The sequence below is a fragment of the Bombus affinis genome, chromosome 1 (genome assembly GCF_024516045.1).
Source record: "Bombus affinis isolate iyBomAffi1 chromosome 1, iyBomAffi1.2, whole genome shotgun sequence".
Classification (NCBI taxonomy): domain Eukaryota; kingdom Metazoa; phylum Arthropoda; class Insecta; order Hymenoptera; family Apidae; genus Bombus; species Bombus affinis.
Window position 1 is genome coordinate 19,691,346 of NC_066344.1, and position 19,438 is coordinate 19,710,783.

Sequence of the window (19,438 nt, forward strand, 5' to 3'; positions counted from 1 at the left end):
CATTTTCTCATAAGATACATCATTCAAAAAAAATTATTGTTACTTTGTAATTGGTCAAAGAGCACTTTTTGAAATATTTTTATATCGGTGATGAGTAATTGTTTCGGTACTGAGATATCTTTTTAGCTGTATTACTTGTTTTTAAAGCGATTTGAATAATTTAGTGGAAATAAAAATATTGTAATTTTAATGTCTAGGATGCCTCATGTAATTGGTATTAGTTGCACTTTTAAAAAGAATGTCATGAAAAAGTATGGTATGTTATAGAATGAACCTACCGGACTCAACTTCATATATTTTTATGCGTGAAGAAAGATTCTACATAAAGATAAAGATTCTAATAAATATACTTTCTCTTAAAAATAGGATTCTAAATTTGATGCAATTTTTCATACGCTTAATTCTTTGCATTCTGAAAATTGTTGATGCGACCGATCATCAACCTAACACACTTCTACAGTGAAGTTATTTGAAACTGAAAATTTTCTTTATTTAAATGTACATATATATGTACAGTAACTTTATTGTCTTTTAAATTTTTTATTAGTGGAAGTAGTGCAAAAAAAATATTTGTTTGTTATTAGTATCAATGAACAGTATTAGTAAAATACGGTGTTGAAACGATAGTAAGATATATTTTTATACATTAAAATCATTAATTTAAAAGTTTTAAGTTTACTAAGATTATGAGATATTGAAACTATAATAAATATTTGAATGATCCTTCGTTGAACCCAAGACACTTTTCCATCCTTTCCTTTTCATTATTAAGTATAAGGATCGTATCCTTCTTTTGAAATATTTTATATTTGTAACAAAACACGTTGTTGAATATTTTGATATTTAGGAAATAAAGCTTCTGTTATTCTGTTATTAATTTCCAAGACTCATTATTAGCTTAGTGGATAGTATTGTAATATTAGTATTAGAATAGAATCGAATAATCATTAAGATCATCATTAAACACGATACTTTAAAACAATAAAAAATACAAATATCTATGTAACATAAAATAAGTCAATCGTGATTTAAATAAATTTAAAATCAATCGTAACTTCAAATAAATTTTGATAAATACGTCCATCATAAACTAGCTGCCATTCCGATAATATCTAACTTGTTAACTCCTTTTATGATGTAATTCGCGTGCAGAATATTGGTCATCTTCGAACAATATATTTTTATCCGTTCTTTCGATTAAGTAAGAAAGGCAATTCCATCCAACAACCTTCTTGTAATATCTCAAAGCAATTAACTGTCTTTGTATTTAGTAGTTAAACGATACGGAAGTATCGTTATTACGTTAATACCTTGGCTCCGCTGCTAATGCAATTTCCAGGTGGCAATTAGTCATTGATACCCTCTTTTTGGAACATTTATCGGATGCTTTCTACGACTAATCTTCTTAAATACTGTCATTTAACTGGCATGCTTTATAATTGACAGTTTGCAGTTACAATGAACAAATTATAGGTATATATAGTTCGGGTTGCCTTATCATATTTTGTGACAGTGCTTTTTAATGGTCCGGATTTCCATGCCAGATCGTAATAAACCTTATAATTTTTCTTTAATTTATATCAATTCAACACCAATTCGGAATGATTTTTACATCATTTGCAAATAAATTCGTATTATTAGAGACTTGTAATAATAGCACCAGTGGTTCAGTAAGTTATTAACAAATTACTCCTTTTTCAAAGAAATAAGAAAGCTTTATAAAGTTTCTAATAATTAAGATTACAAATAAATATTCAGGACATTGCAAATAATCTTCGTTACTGTTAATTCAGAAATACATAATTTTAAGAATGAAATTTAAATATTTACTGTGTATGTTGATTCAAATATTTAACTTACTCTTGTATTTTACAATGTGTAATTTAAATTACAATTTTATATTTCTAGTTTGTTTTATTTTACGATTTCTTATTATAACAAAATTAATTTTGCTGGTTTTATTATTTATTTTTTCATAAAGCCATAGCAAAATTTCAAATGCTACAACTAATTAACTTTAATTAAAAACATCAAACTTTGAAACCATTTTCATCCCTTTTGAATATTTCTAACTATTACCATATCGTTTCATTTTTAATTATATCAAATTATATAACTAGTTATTTGCTTCCTTCTTTTTGTAACTGTTTTTAATTATTTATATATATTTATATATTTATATATATATATGTATTTACTTTTAGTCCCATACTAATACTACAAACAATCAATATTATTAAATTTCTGAGAATGCCCTAATGAATAAATAACCTATTTTCGCTTACAATACAAACAATCTTACTTATATCAAGTTATATCAAATATTACTAATATGTGGTTAGAAAAATTAAACGAATCAAAATAAGCAATGTACACTATTGAGAAAGCTAATCACATGTCATTCGATCTTCGTTAACATACTAACCCATATCAATTAGGTATTTCTTATCTATTTCTTAAGTTTCTGACTCTAGTTCCGTATCTTAAACATTTATTTAGTATTCACGTCACTGAATTAGTACTAGGTCGTTCTATAAGTAACACGATTTTTCTAAGAACTGAAAAAAAAGAATTACATCGATAAAAAGTGGTATTATTCCTTTGATAGAATATTGAAGTTATAGAAATTATTTAATATGAGTTATTTACTATGCCTTCAAATCTAAGTATTATTGAATTATGTTATTGCCAGTAATTAGACTATTTAAAATCAGCGTTAAAAGAAACATTCAATTCTGATGGAACTTTTGATTGAACATCTAATATTCTCGTTCGCAAAATATATCTATAAAATTATGTAAATGAGAAACGAGTAATTTTGCGAATGATTAAAAGGCATAGAATTCAAACATTTCTTCAAAGTTAAAGGACTTTTGAATGATGACAATAAAAATGTAGAACTAGAGATATAACAATAAAAGAAATATTACATCAATCTATAATTGCACTTTTGTGTGTTTGTTAAAAACATGCGATTCATAAAAATCATCTTACACAGATGAAATTAAAAAATCTACCATTAAAATAACAAAAGCTATATGTTTTTTTTTTGTTGTTTCATAATGACCAAAAGTATTTGTAAGCTTATGAATTCATCTGATACATTACCTTTCCCGTCTTAATTTCCTATGAACAATTATATACATCAAACAAAATCAATTCATTTAGCAACATCAGAAGAAATTTTATTCCTTATACGCATTCAAAGAAGCCATCTTTTTTTAGCATAAACGTGTATTATGATTTTAAACTGTAGTACTGAAATATTTGATAAATTAAATATTTATTAAACATAGAATGGAGAATACAGGTACAAATGGTCACGTAAATCTGTTTGTAACTTATAGCGAATGAGTCTTCAAAATTTATATACAGTAGTTCACAAAACTATTTGGGCCCTTATTGTAGAAATTTTCTATATATATTCTGTGTTATATAAAACATTCTGAAATTTCATTAGCATTAAGATGAGATATATCATGATTGTATTGTTAAAATTTGAAATCAATCTGAAAATATAACATACTATATATGTATATTGGAAGTTACTTGAATTTATATAATAATATAATATATTATTATATATTACATATAAGCTCGAAAACCTTCCAACCTCCACACCATCCGAGTAATGTTAGGAATTTCGGTTCGCAAAATGTAATATGATGTCTCCGATAGTGATAAGCCGATTGATTTCACGATAAGCAACATTTAATCTCCGTAAGTAAAATACAATAGCGTATTTGGCCACGACGCGACGCAACGAGTTTCATACATGGTCTCCGTACAATATCGCGCGTAGTCCAGTGTTCCGTTGGAGGTTCCAGCATCGAGTTATTAAGCTGGCACCAGCGGCCATGTCCAATACTGGAAAAGTGGTAGAATTTAATTTAAAAAATAGGTTTGTCGGTGGCACCATCGCATAGAGCGCACAGTTTTTTATATTTTTAATTTCCAGCGGAGAACGTCGTTTCTATCTGTCACTGACATACCCTCCTCATCCCTGTTTTGAAATGAACGAAAAAAAGAGAGATAGTGGGAGAGGGGGGAGAGAGAAAGGGCATCAGAGCTATTCTGTCGATGTATGATCTGGCCACTGATATATGGCGGTAACGTGAGCAAAAATGCGAGGCCGATTGAATTACATTGAGTTACGTGTCGTTACGCAACGTACCTATGGGCAGAGAGAAGCCTCGGCAAATTTATAGTACGACCTTTTGGTTACGTTTGATTTTGAAAAATCGTCGCCGTTCGAAATTACGATCCCACCCACGCCCCGCGCGTTTTGGCACGTGCGCGTCGACCATATTTATTTGCCCCACGTGTTCTCTCGGGGAACCACTTGCTGTCTCTCTCTTTCTTTCTTATTCTCTTTTTCCGTCGTTCGGATCATATAATCTCTCTCTCTCTCTCTTTCTTTGTCGAACATGGACGCGGTGTTCCCGATTTTCGGATGCCCCCGCTTTCCGGCAAAATATGCGGCCCGTGGAAACGACGCTTTATAATATCATGGCTGACACTTATCGTTATGCATTCTTAAGTGATAAATCTTGAACGAACCGCGGAAATGTTCGAAATTTCGGAGCGAACGCGCGTCGTCGCGACGCGGATCTTCGATGGTTGCAACTCGGCCACGCGCTGATCTATATCTGCTCATGAACGTGTACGTCTCGTGCGTTTTCATTTCATCAAAAATACTGATATGTAATTGTAGCTTCAGTAAGACAAGAAATAGATATCTGTATATGTACTTTCGAAGTAAAAAGTAATTGTGTATGTAATAACCCGCACAGACCATGTAAACTTTTAGACAAATAAAGAAGACGTATACACTCTTTCATAAATATTAGAACTTATGAAAAATAAGATGAATGTGAATAATCGTCAAGATATCACTAAAACCATTAAGAAATCATTAATTATTTTATGCATCATTTATGAATAGTTATATCAGATGGAATATCTCTTTTATAAGCATCGTACATATCATTTAATTCTTTTCAAGAAAAGAGAAGCGTTAAATATAGAAAATGCATTCTATCATTAGTTTACAGATAATACAATTTTTCAATATTTAAGAAAATCAAAAGATTGTAATAAAAAAATATCCAAGACGCATGAAAGGACAATTTTTTTCACTATATAAAAAATATATAAAAAATCGGCAGAAACTTTCTAGAGAACTTAGAATTTCTTAATAGAAATATATTTTTGGATACATTATTTCTTGTACATTTTTTTCACTATAAAAAAAACTGAGAAACAGAAAATAGCGGAAATAGTACGGCGAAAATTATGTAAATTATATCTTCTGAACTATAATATTAATGATTCGATATGTAAACTAACGATAAGTAAGTTCTTTGATAATAAAACTTTTGCTGCTTTAATGTTATTAATAAGTGTTTAATAATATTGAAGTCTATATACACATTATTCTTCTTGCTATAAAAATTTCATCGATGATTCGTTTAATGCTGAAATGATATCTTTCTATCAATATAATAATATTATAAAAATGAGTTAAAATTTACTACGAATCATTAAGTTTATATCCATATCTTCATATTAGAAATTTTTTCTTATTACATCGATAATAATATTGTGACGTACCCATTTCATTAAATTACATTAGGAAAAATAAATTTGCAACAAAATATGATTTGAATGATCAACAGTTATTGAAATCACATGTTTGTGAAAAAATTCGTCCTACAATTCGAAGGCTGGGACTAGCTTCCCCAAACGCTATCTTCTACAGAGCAAAAATTCGCCTCCAGCTGCTAAGAAATGCTACTACCATCTCATTATACAATCATCTCCGTGCTTATCTATGAGAAAAATTTTCTTTAATCCATATTCTTATGTTGATTCTTCCGTATCTTATATTTGAGAAAAAATATACGCTTAGATTAATCAAGATTTTTATCGTTATCTTTTATTTTGCATCTATGTTTCTATCAAAATCTAATAAAGCATTGTAATTTCATATTTTATACATGTCTAATTATTTTTGTTTTTTTTATTCTTGTCGGAGTTAGATACATATTTAAGGAATACTTTACTTCCATAAATATTATGCATTATGTTTGAAACAGACTTGAAAGATTTGTAGATTACTAATTACTAACAATGAAAACACATATTGAACATTAATATCCTCGGTAGGAACCTATTAAACCCCAGTAATAGAAAGAATGATTTGGCAACACTAGATACGTCTATTCTTAGAAATATACAAATGATTAGAGGTTCTAGAGAGAAAATAACTCTGATTGTGATTGAGATGCATAACGCGATGAAGGGATGCATTAGGCATCATTTATAGAAAATTTTAATAGTTAAAGTAATCTGCCATATCATAAAGATAGTTTCTAATCCTTTCGTTACAGATAATTATGGCTGCGATATCCATAATTATCTAAACTTTTCTTTTCTTTTACTTCTTCTTTTACTCTTAATTTCATTAAACTGGTAAGAATCTTTTGCTTTGATTTATTTCAATAATTATACGAATTTGAAAATGCAGGCATTATATTTGGGTATACCAGAAAACAACCATATGTACAACCATATGTACAAAAAGTTGTTTTAAGAACTAAAGTAAAAAAACGTAAATTATGTATTATCAAATATTGTTTCGTCGGGGTATAAAAACTTTAGTAGAATAATAAACGTTTTACGAAAGCTCACTCCATAAACCACAGATACAAAACAATGATGATTTATGTCTTGAAAAAATATTGTTTATCACAATGCTATAAATCACTCTTCAATTTATACAAACTTTACAAGGCTATAGTAGCTAGGTAAAAAAATAGTAACGAAAAAAAATATTGAACAAGTGTCACAAATTTCTTTTTAGAAGCACAATATTAAAAGACAAAATTTAGTAAGATAAATTGTTTACAAAAAATTCCAAATTAAATATTGCATTAACGCAACATTGACCTTTAATGAATTAAACAAGTACTCCATTGACTAAACTTCTTCCCTTGGACATTACCAGGAGCAAGCTAGGAGAATTTTCCACCTAGATATCCTCGACCAGTAATGCAATTACCAAGCGATAAGAACATAAACTGCTCACCACCCAAAGTGGATTAAAAGGAAAGCGCTTGCTCGCTCGCGGGAGAGAGAGAGAGAGAGAGGGAGAGGGAGGATAAGAAACAACCATCGTCACCAAACGCCACTGTCCCGATCGTTTCAACCATATATACCTTCACCACGTACCTCTTAAACACATCGATTAATTCCTGCAGCCATACGAGTAACGCGAAAGCGAGCCGAAAAACCGGGATCGGTTGTTCAAGTTACTGTTACCCAGGGACTATCCTCTGAACTTACATATCGCACTATCCGCAAGTGCAAGGACAGTCAACACCGAAGAAGAAAGGAGTGCGATATCCCGACAATTGAAGATAGAAGGACGTGTGTGCGCGCCATCAAGGAAAGGGAAGAGGGAAAAGAAAGACGTGGAGGGTTAGTCGGTCTTTCTGGCTCAGATATGTGGATGCAGGATAGAAATATGTAAGTGTACATGTGCGCGTACTGCTGCTGGGTGAATAGGTAGGACGATATCTATGGGAGGGGTTGGCCACGTGGCGCCGCGGCGCGCCATTCCGGCGCCGACGTCCCGCACACCCCGTGAGTTCAGTTTCACTTCAACCCCCAAGCGGCCCAACCAGACGACGGCCGGCTCTCTCGCCTCCAGGATTCGGCCTCGCTGCGAGACTAGGCTGCGTTTTGCGCCGATTGTATCGACCTTATTTCCTCCATATTGCCCTCCTTACTACAAATGTTCTATCTACCATTTTTCAAGATATCACTTATTTGCTGCAACAATAGCATACAGTGGCTTATGATATGAAAGTATTTGACCTTAGTATTGTTACCATAGATAGAATTTATGTTATTGTACGTATTATGTAAAACAGCTTGAAATTTCATTAGCACTTGGAATGAGGCGCAACTGCATGAATCTATACATTGGCAAAATTTGAAACCAATTTGAAAATGAATTAATTATAAAATATACATGAATAGCCATTTTAAGCATATAACAAGTGTTAAAGGTGGTCCCACTGAATATTGGGGCTTATTAATATAATTGACAATTGGTTGTTTAAATCTTTTTATTTTAGTTTTGTGCGAAATTTTCTTCAGAAGTTCGAACACTGCAACAAGGTACACTGGCAAGTTCAAAATCATAATGGTGTAAGTGATGAATTTAAGAGCTTGGATGTAATCACGTATTTCAACCCCTAAAAGTACCATCCCTATATTTTCATAATTAATTGAGTTATAACTTTATTCTCTGCCGCGATACGTTTTCATGTCTTGAAAAGATATACAGTAAAACTCCGTTTATATGAACTTGTCGAAGGCAAATAGTTTATATACTCAATAGGAAACCACTCATCCTCTTCATCTATTACTTTTCATTCATATTGCAGAAGTTTACATTCAGATAAACAAATTCAACAATCAGAAGTTCATTTAATCGTACATTACATATACTTTCATTCAAATAAATAGAGTTCATGTAAACAGACGTGTATTGCAACGAACCTCTTATAACAATAATCGCGGAATACAATTATGCGAAATATAGCAGTGGAATGACTTACAGCACTATTTTCAGCTCTTCAATCAAAGACGATAGTATAGTCGTTGTATTAACTACTCTAGCCTGACCTCCGACCTATGCGACCAGGATTCCGCGATACATTCGCTTTCTCGTCCGCCAGCGATTCGACGGACGACAGCGTTACGTCGAACGCCAGAGATCGTGACAGTCGCCTATTTCTTTTTTTCCTTTTCTCTCCTTTTCTTTCTTCTTCCGAAACTTCATGGAAGATTCTTTGGGAGATGGTATAATCGGTATTGGTATCGTAACTAGTTGGGGTTAGGTTGCTCGATCGAGAGAATGATTTCCTTGGATGTTAATGGGAGATTAGGATTGATGGAATTAAGGTAGTATATCAAGAGACATGAGTCACGTGTGTTGTTTTTCATATAAGAGAAATTTTAAAACTCAATACCTTGTCAACTTTGTCAATCACATATCACCAAAATTGTCTTTTTATTGAACTTGGTTGTGAAGTACTTTTGAAAAATATTTACGTCAAAAATATTGGTTTCAACTCTCTTGAAAATATTGATTTTAAAGATATTGGTTATCTATCATATTTTAGATATTATATATGTCTTTTCACAAAATTTTTCCGGAATTTCATGGACTTGTCATCTATTGCTAAAAAAATTTTCAATCAAATAGATTATTTCTCTTTTTAAGTAATTTTATATCAAAGTTATATGAAAGTTCCCTTAGTTGCATTCATAAAAACATAAATATCCATAAACATTCACAGTTAGTTATAATATTCTAAATTTAAAGAATGTATGTAGACTTTTGTACCTGACTGTCATTTCACATTTAATATCTGGGCATCAGTCACTATAATTATCCGTTATTTCACAAAAATACACTTCCAAAATATACTCTCTAGACGACAATGATTCGATTCGAGGACAACAACGATTCGATTCATCCACGGATGCGGAGGAACCAAGTTCTATGCAGTATGGCTTAACAAGGAAGACGGTACGGTTTCGAAGTGAACGAAACCGGCGACGGATCGGGCAGGTCGTGGAGTGGCCATCGAAGTGGTAGGTCGGGCTGAGCGTCGACTGAAGCCACGAGTTTTCGTGGTCCGCCATCTTTATGGTTACGTCAGCATGTTTCAGTTGCCGGATCTGAAAGTTTTCGCCCGGCGACAAGATATTTCAAGTGGTCGCTCAGTCGCTATCGTCCCACGCTGAAATATTGGACGGCTCTTTCTTGCAGCCGCATATTCTTCTACCACCACCTCGGTTTCCCTCCTACCATCGCATCTCCTCCACCTCTTCATCGGCAGCCTCTCTACATCCAGCACTAGCTGGAATAGCAGTGGAGCCAGCAGCATACCCTCCTAAGAACACCACCCACCGTCTTCGTCATCCACCGTCTCGGGCAACCTTCTTTTTCCTCTTCCACTTTCTTCTGCTTCTTTTCTTCTCTCCCCTCCTATCGTGCCGGATTCGGGCGCCTTACAGTAAGAACTTCAGAACTTATGAGTCGCGTATTAAGCACACCAAGCCGGCCCGTCGTTAACTACCCATGAATGAGTTACGCCCGGTCGACGCTAATTCTCAAATTGTCCAAAAAGAATGGCAAAGTGTCTATTAATCCGCGCAGCTTCGTGCTGAAATCGGAGGACAGTGGAGTGAGGAGTATGGAAGAGCTATGAGGGCCTTTTCCGGTTGATGAGGATGAGCGGGAATGGGACAGCCGCGAGAGGAATAGGCGTTTCCGGTGAAAAACAACGAGTTCGACGGAGAATCCTGCTTTCTGGAAATCTGGACGCCCAATGCTTTATTTCGATCATTCTTTTCCATGGTTCTCTCTGCTTAACTCCTATAATTGAGATTTTATGAGAAAGTGTCATGCTACGTACTTTACCATCTTTCTACTAATTAAATTATTATACAAGATTTTAGTTTCTTGTCCCCTCAATTCCTTTGATGTATTCGTCGCATGTTTGATACATTTTTTAAAATGAAACCATATATAAATTATATACATTATGCTTTAGTAATTAATAGTATGATATATAAAAGAGAAACTCCATTTTATTTACTTCGTCCATACAGATTGTATAATGATTTTATTTGAAATTTTCTTGACTAAAGAATGTTCTAGTTTAGTATGTTTCTCTCATTCTATATCAGTTTTAACATTAAGCAGAATACATTAAGGAAATGTTGCTCAAATATAATAAATATGTAAAAAAAAGCATTTATGTGACTCCAAGAGATTTGTATCGTTTTCCATATCTTCTTTCGTACGAAAATAGAATAATTATCAAATTAGAGATTCTTTTAATATAGATATTATTCATACGTCTAATACCTTTTTCTAACGTGAAATTATATTTAAATTATACATCATAAATTTTTAATAACCATCAGTGGTCCTATTGCAGTGTTATAAGTAATATATAATATGCTATATATTAGCAAGTATTATATAATATAGCATAGTATTAGCATAGTAATATATAATATGCAGTGTTATAAGCTATATAATATGTATATGTTATGTGTGTAATATGGATAATGAAAAAAGCTATAATGTGTGTGTGTGTGTGTGTGTGTGTGTGTGTGTACAAAATGTTGTATAATGATTTAATTTGAATAGCTCTGATAAAATTATTTTGCGATCTAATAGTTATTTCATTCTGTGCTTTTGAAGCATGTAGTAGAAAAACGGTATTTATGAGATTCTAAAAAATTTGTATCACTTTTAACGTTTCTATGCATGTTGAAATAGAGTAATTAATAAATTACGTTATTATAACATAATTCGTTATCGTTTCAATTGATAAACTTTAATCACGTACCATTTCACCATTTTTTGACATGTAAAATTAAATACGTCACAAAACTTACAATCTCCATGTCGCGGAGAATATATTCAAAATTCACACAGAATGTCAAAAACATTACTGTATCCAACCTCATAGTGACTCATGAAAGCATTCAGACACTTGCAGAAACCTTCTACGAATATATTGTGTATGTTATACGAGACATTTTGTAATTTCATTAACACTGTTATTGTTTGTAATCATTGCAAATATAATTTTTGTATTCTTTATTTAATATTGAAAAATAATAGGACATTTAGTTCTATTTGTTCAACTTCATGTTTTTTTTTATTCAACAATGATGTACTGTGTGTATGCATTAGAATTCTACACGTGATAGACCTTAAAGATTAAAACAGCTATAATTTTGGAGAAATAGTGCCAAAAATGTACATTTACGTTACAAAATTAATTACAAAAATGTTCGTTAAACCTTTTTAAAAAATTCTAAGTCGTACTAAGATTTTGCTTTAACCTCCTATAACTGTTATTGTGGAATGGAATTTCGATCGCTTATGAGAAAAAGTAATTACAATTTAATTTAATGCATTCTTGTAGTTCTTGTAATAGAAGCAAAGTAATGAAATAATTGTTCTGTAACGTCTATATGTATATGTTTTATTTTGGTTTCTAACTTCATCGGTATAATCATGATAGTCGTGATAATAAAATTTCAACATGTTTTATATAGCTCATACAATGTACAGTGTGAGCAACGTAACACGTCTTCCACTCTTAATTACTGCTTTATTTGTCACCATACAAACAAATGTTTTGAGAGAAAGTTATTGTATTTCATGGGGAAAACTAGATTTTGAGAATAAATGTCATCAGAAGATCATATCTTCTGAGATTTCAATAATAATAGCATTTAACACTATTGCACAAAACACTGTTCGAGGCTAAAAAGAATTCCTATCCGACCTTTCTTGATGATTTTCTCTTTCATAGTCTAATTTCCTCGAAATGCAATAACTACCTCTCAAAATATTTGTATTGTGACAAATAAAGGAGTAATTAAGGGTGGTCAAGCTAAATTGGACATCCTGTATGCATAAAATTTCTCTATATAAGTGATCAATCGCTTTTGTAAATCACAGTATATTTAAAAATTAGGATATTAAACTTTCAAAACAGACATCGACACAATTTAGTTAGGCAGGTTGCTAATTATGAATAATAAATCGCCAGTCTCCCAATAGAGGGGCTGATCATGGATCTGTTGGAAAATGAAAGAAGAGATACGATCAAACATTCATGAAAAGGAAGAAGGAGATGGTAACGTCTCGAAAGAGCGCATAGGCTCGCTATTTGGCTACGGTGAACCGGTAGTGGCGCGACGACATTGGAGGACTAAAACTGTCAGCCTTGACAAATCTACGAGCGTCGCCCTGATAAATTCAATTAAATAATTATACCTCTTCTCGCAGCTTTCCCTTTGCCAGGAGCGCGCTCGCACGACACCAAAGCTACGTTCCTCTTGAGCCAAGCCGAGAGTCTTCGAGACGTCGGAGGGAACACGAGAGAAGCCATTTCTGAAGTTTATAGCCGTTCCTGGATCAACCGGGGCGGATGGGTAAGAAACGCGAAGGGCGGTTCGTCTTAATATAAAGCGAGTTGGTAAGTTTGGTGCAGCCAGCAGAGGCTAACTTATAATGCGATTTGTTTAATCGGCGCCAACTACTTTGTTCCGCCCAGCATTTTCCATCGTCCTTTCAAGAAGAACGAGCAGCTATGGCCTTTCTTCTTCTCGCTTCCTTCTTGCCAGAGACTCCTTCGACTTCTCCTCCCTTTCCCTTTTCGCCTCCCTCGTACACTGGCAATCCCCTGCCGCTACTGTATGCCGCTTCTCTCGAAACGATCCCGAGTATCGAACGACATCCTCTTCGGCTATCCTTTCTTCGACGGAGTCAAGGGTCGAATGCCACTTGGGTTACGTACACCTAAGTGTGAGCAACTTCCCCCACTTTTCTGATGTATCGAAAACCACGCTTGCGATTCTGCTACAAGGTTACTTGTTTCGAATCACAGATGTGGATTTTTATGGTATACAGCAGGGGTTGTAAACTTTAGTTAAGTTGATACGACAGTGGTGAATGATAGTTGAGGAATTTCTCTGCATAGGCTTGTTTTCGGATTCTTCGGAAAATATGTGGAAAAATATGTTTTGTGATTGTTTGATAGCAGATGTCAATTGTTGAATTTTGCGTAAAGTATTATGATATGTCAACAATTTTGATTCAAATACTTAATCTTTTTATGTCCACATTACTTAAATGCAACAAATATTTGTTTACAGTTTTTCTATGTATTACAAATTAATACAGACATTATAGTAGGAATATAGAAATGGAATAAAATTTATATATAGTCCATTATAATATACGTACATATGTTGTATTTCACAATTCCAAATATGTCACTATATGCCAATCGAGAGAATGAGAGAATTAAATAGCTTGAACTTAAGAAATTGGAAAAATATTCAAGCTAATGTCATAACTTGCTGTAACCGAAAAAACTTTATTCTTTCAAAACTAATTTTTTCCTAGCCTGTAATAGAAATTATTTCGTATTTATTATTGTTAGTAAAAAGACATTTTTTAGATACTTTTGTAACGAAGGCATAATACATTAAAATTTGAGACCATGTTTGTCGGAAATAAATATATTTACGTCTAGTTAACTAACAATTTACTAAAGTATAATGTTGGGCATAAGCAACATTATGCATCAGAGTTAAAATTACAAATGCGGACATAAACTTCTTTTCTCAACATAAATTTCTTCTTAATTTCTTATCTTAAAATATAAATTTCTAAAATCTAAGGTATCTTCTTATATACTTTAATGTACTCGAAGTAACGAGCATTAAGTATATAATTACGTAACCAGAAAATACAAATAATCTTCAAGCAATTACCCATGATACAATATTAAAATCTAACGAAATTATTACTTCTCTGTTATAACATGGACGATTGTTATAATGGATACTATTGCAGTAGTTTTAGTGCCAGTATTTAATATTCTAAATGTACAATAAATATAAAGTAATATAAATGTAACAGATAAACTGGTGCCAACAAGTACCAATACAATGAGAGTATGCAACATAAGTATATTATGAATAATTTTCAGTGATATTACATTCGTACAAAGAATGTGATTTGATGAATGATTAAATGAACGAAAATCATGCGAATATATTCAACGTTAAATGAAACCTGTTTAATTATAGTACCAAATAACATTTATCATACACTGCATATGAAGTTCGGTATCAATTAACAATAAATTACATTATTGTATAATCGCATCGGAATTTTCTACCTCGATTCTGTTAATTCGTAACTAAATACGAAATCCTTCACGGTGATTAAGCTTCTAACGTTCGCATGTATATTTATGACCCGTTTACAAATCAAGCTAGTCTCGTACGTCGGTGGAATCATCCCTCTTTCTCTTCTTCCACATAGATCTACTCTTAGTCACTCCGCGTTCATCAGTCATCCTCCGACAAAGTTACACAGCTCCTATGTTGTGGTAAAGAAGAGGATTTCACGAATGTATCGTTCGCGAAAAGAGGAGTCTTTTGTGTATGAGTTGTAATCGATGCTATTGAGATTATATTAGAATATCTTCGAAAATATTAAATATATACTTATAGGTATCTATACCATCACCTATAATTACTTAAACGACCTTAATAGGTAATAAATATTTCTTTAATAATTTAAATTTAAGATATATATAATTCCTAGAGCTAATAATACAACCAAAATAATGTTGTTTGTAAAGATTTTTATATGTCAAGAATAGTAAAAAGACCTTCTAAGGGGGTATTCTAGTCTACAAATTTGAAAAAATCGAAAAATTTTTCTTACATATTTCCAAAGTTTAGACATTTAATAATATGTCCTTAAAAGGATTTTTCAAAATTTCAATTATTTTATGAGTTACAGCCATTTTTGTGACGCGGCATCTGCTCCGGTCCGACTGGAACAAATGAATAGCAGACAGTAGATTCTGCCCGAGTACCTACGTATGAATACCCTCATAAAATCTTTATTGTATTTTATCCCTTTTTCATGTATTTTTAATTCAATAATTCAATTGGAACGATGTTTGGGTTCTGAAACCCAAAATAATAACGAATCGTTAAATTCGTTAATATGGACTTTTGCTCCGACGCACATCCACGCAGGAACGCAGACGATTCAAATTTCCACTTTCCTCGCAGCATGTATTTTCAATGAAGGCTTTATATCCATATTAAAAATCTTAAATGCCATGGAAATCACGATTGGCCCAGAAGCTCATGCGTTCACAGTCGGGCGAGACGAAGTTCGCATCGAGCGCTCTGAACTCCGAGCTTCAGAGGCATCAAAGGAAGCCAGAACTGCTCGTCTCCATGAAAGAACTTCGGAGAATGAGCAGTTTGAAGTAGAGAAAGGTTTTTTGTATAGAGCAGGAATCGCCGATTAAAAATATGTAAATATGCTGTACCATTCTATGAGTAAAATTACCGGAAACTTGTCTCAAAACTTTAAACGCGTTTTTCTCGAAACTACTTTTTTCGAGTTGGCATGCACGATATCTCTAGTTCTAATGAACCGATTTATTTGAAATTTGGCATAAATGTTCTTTATACATTCCTCTATCGTCTGAACCACGCTCAGATTAAAATTCTTAGTTTTACTATCTTTAAATAATTCGGAATTGCCAAAAAAACATGCCAAAAAAGACACTTTTTCTTCAAACGGCCGCCATTTTGTGAAAAAATATTTTTTTGACTTTTCCAAGGTTCAAGCTATAGCCGCATCTATACTAATTAAGAATCCGTACGGCTTTTTTGCTTCAAATGACTAGAAGGGTTGAAATCATGCAGGCCAGGACAACCTTCTTTTTTTGGACCCCTTACTTTGCCAGCTCATAACTTTGTGAATTTTGAGTTTTTTTCGGTTAATTTTTTATGTAATCTTAAAAATATCAATAAAAAATGATAAAAAAATGGATAGTGAAAATATTTTTTGTTTCGTTCGCACAGAACTTCAAAATCCACCTGAAATTCATGCCCCTAGACTAGAATACCCCCTTAATAGGAGTGGAATAAAGTATAAAATTGTGTTGTCCGAATAATTATGTGAACAACGCTGTACATATACAATATATTATATATATTACATGTAAAGAATAATTTATAGAACAAGAAATGAGAAAATATTCCAAATGCTTTACAATTAGAATAACTGAGCCGTAAATATATATTGGATTGGCAACTGTGTTCATACAAATGTGTATCTCTGTAGTGTTGTTAGTAATAACATAATATAGTAAGTATATAATACTAAAAATATAATAATAAAATAGTAAGTTGAAAGTGACTTCGAGAATGATTAATATAGTATTATTTATGTAATAAATGGAGAAAAAAAAGTAGAAAAGGAGTATTAAAAGTGTGCATTTAGTACTTTTACTTAATATTATTTGTTTATTTACTATTTAGTACTTTTTACTTTTATTGTTTAGTTTAATACTTAATATACATGTATGTGAATGAATTTCTTTGCTTCGATGGAATTAATTTCAAGACAGCTTTATAATTTTAACTCTATTGTAGCACATTGACCTTCAGATAATGTATACATATATATATGATAATGTACATTACAACGTAATGTAAATATATTAATAACGTAAATATAATATATATAATTTTTAAGTAGATCTTTTAGTTTTGAATATTTTTCGAACTATTTTTTTAGTTTGAAATATTATTGAATTTTATTAAATACAAATAATGCTACTAGATCTCTCTAATTACAAACGAATATTATATCGACACAGCTCCCTTTTTACTCATGAATATTTTCCAAAGTCTTTTTCCAAAATCTGATATAATATTGTCATATAATATATGTATATATGTTAATGTAATATATATGTATATATGGAAAACAAAAGTAATGCCTTACTTCCTTCCTTGTCTTTCATACGATAAGTTTTACAAACTAAGATAATATCTACTAAAATGATTTTTTAATATAAGCAGGTTAATAATTTTTATGGGGAATCTCGAGATATATCTCGACCAATGTATTAAAAAATATATAATTCCATTTAAAAAACACCAATGACTTTGAAATCACGAACAATATACCGTGAGAAAACATTTTTTATACCGTCTTCGGAACAGGTAGAAGTATTTCCAATTCGACATGATTATATACAGGGTGGTTGGTAACTGGTGGAACAAGAGCAAAGGGAGTGATTCTACGCGAAAAAAGAAGTCGATTTTCTCAAAAACAAAGCCTCAAATGAAAAATTTTTATTCTATATTTTCGACTTCTTTTTTCGCGTAGAATCACCCCCTTTCCGCTTGTACCACCAGTTACCAACCACCCTGTATATCTTTTCTATCTCTTTTATGTATGAAACAGTTTAAAAAATCAGGATAATTCCTTTGCATCTTGTAGTCCATGCTCTTCCGCTGATCCAGATATAAAACTTTTTTACTTTTGCTTTTTGTAAACTGCTTTGTTTTTTTAAAAATCCAATTTTTATATTTGTTCATCAATTAGTTAGGATTTGATTGAGCTATCGGAATAAAACCTTTTGCATCTTATAAGGGTAGTCCGCCAATCGCCCCGGCTTGTAAAATTCCCCCAATTTGATCACTGTTAACTATTGTTATTGCAAATTTGTGGTTTACCAATTTCATTTACGTGTATTCAGTGATTGCTCTGCAATTGTTGGACTGATATCGAGATAATTTCAAAGCAGCAGTTTGGCAATATAGCCGCAATAATAATAATCAAATAATAATAACAATTATTAATTCGACTCTTCAGAAATAGTTTAAGAAAACGATAACTGTTTATAACCAAGGATAACCCAACGACGCGCAATATTTTGGAATTCGCATACTTTTTTCCTTTCCTTAAACTGTGAGTGCTTTATTATTTTATTGCCTGCGAACCGTTAATCGGTAATTAATACTCGAACGTCGCACGCGGTCATCCAAGGGCCTGTTGTCATCCTAGTGTGACTCACTCACATGCACTCACGAATTACTTTTTCACTTCACCGTTTCCAACTCAAGTAAATGCCAAATCAGGAAATTCGAATGTCTACCCTCAGCAATTTGCCTAACTTCAACCATTGTTCCTATCATCAGTCTGTAGTAGAACTTCATCAAGTAAACACGCATTTTTTAAACCAAGTATACGTATCTATTCTGATTTTGTCCGAAATGTCCTTAAGATTTAAAGAGACTTGATTCCATTAAGGTGCACTCGAGGCAGTTGGGTAAAAGTTCGCGTGAACGATTTCTCACACTGCAACAGGCTTCAACTCGTGCTTGCGCCGTAGGAAACATTGTTCTGTGGATTTGTTTGCGAGTATAAGTATTAAGAATTGGAATAAATAATAAATAGATGGAAATAAATTACCGTCTTATTAATAAAAATGAAAACCATTATATGTTGGTCCTGTAGTATTGATCGCTTTGCCAAAAAATGTGAAATAGAAAATTTTCTTGCCAAAAAAATATTACCGACATCGAAATGCTTTCTATTTATACCTTTTTATAATATCGAAGTAACTTCTATTTTATTTGTATTTTATTTAGACACATATGCAACAACGGTTAAGATTATTAATTCACTTATTAAATAGCGTATTAAATATATTGCAACTATATCGAAGGAGGCACAAAATTAAAAATGCTGCTAATATTATAACCATTTTTCATTGTATAACATCAATAATTGCAATGATTGTATTTTAAGCCAGCGACAATCTTGTTACATATATAATTCCATTAATCTGTACACTATCAATACATTGAGTGTAATTTGTATCTGCTCGGATATAAGCGGTGTTTTTCAATTTGGTCACTATTAAAACATGTTCTTGGTGATTTTATGTTACAATATATAGCACTTCAATGTAATCAAACATGT

The 19,438-nt window shown here is 32.1% G+C and overlaps 1 protein-coding gene across 2 annotated transcripts in view; it reads right to left on the bottom strand.

The window, feature by feature from the left end:
• Positions 1-19,438, bottom strand: part of LOC126917799 (forkhead box protein O) — a 339,440-nt gene that overhangs the window by 16,623 nt on the left and 303,379 nt on the right. The gene's annotated exons all lie outside the window — the stretch shown is intronic.